This window comes from Bison bison, unplaced genomic scaffold, assembly GCF_000754665.1.
Source record: "Bison bison bison isolate TAMUID 2011002044 unplaced genomic scaffold, Bison_UMD1.0 scf7180017864200, whole genome shotgun sequence".
Taxonomy (NCBI): Eukaryota; Metazoa; Chordata; class Mammalia; order Artiodactyla; family Bovidae; genus Bison; species Bison bison.
This window is the reverse complement of record NW_011494772.1, coordinates 6773506-6773895: the sequence shown is the minus strand read 5'-3', so window position 1 is coordinate 6773895 and position 390 is coordinate 6773506. Positions and strand designations below refer to the sequence as shown.

At 47.9% G+C, this 390-nt stretch overlaps 1 protein-coding gene across 1 annotated transcript in view; it reads left to right on the top strand.

Moving 5' to 3' along the window:
• Positions 1-390, top strand: part of HDAC6 (histone deacetylase 6) — an 18495-nt gene that overhangs the window by 15788 nt on the left and 2317 nt on the right. The gene's annotated exons all lie outside the window — the stretch shown is intronic.

The window sequence follows — 390 nt, the reverse complement described above, 5'->3', positions numbered from 1 at the left end:
GGTTCCCATTACTGTGGAGGCAGGTTCCTGTACCAGTTCGGTCTATGTGGCTGTGAGGATTCAGTGCTTAGAATAGGGTCTAGGACTTCCCTGGTGGTCCAGCGGTTAAGACTCTGTGCTTCCACTGCAGGGAAGGGTTCAGTCCCTGGTTAGGGAACTAAGATCCCACATGCTGCAAGGCTTGGCCAAAAAAACGTAGGGTCTAGCACATAGCAAGCACTTGATGAACATTAGTTCTTACTATTGTTGCCATCAGTGCTGTTGCTGTTGTGGTTAATATTATCTTGCACATTACATCACAAGTTTATCACCCTCACAACCGTCTCACACAGTAGGTACTGCTCATCTGACACATGTGGGTCTACTTACTTGTTCCCAGTACCCACCCTC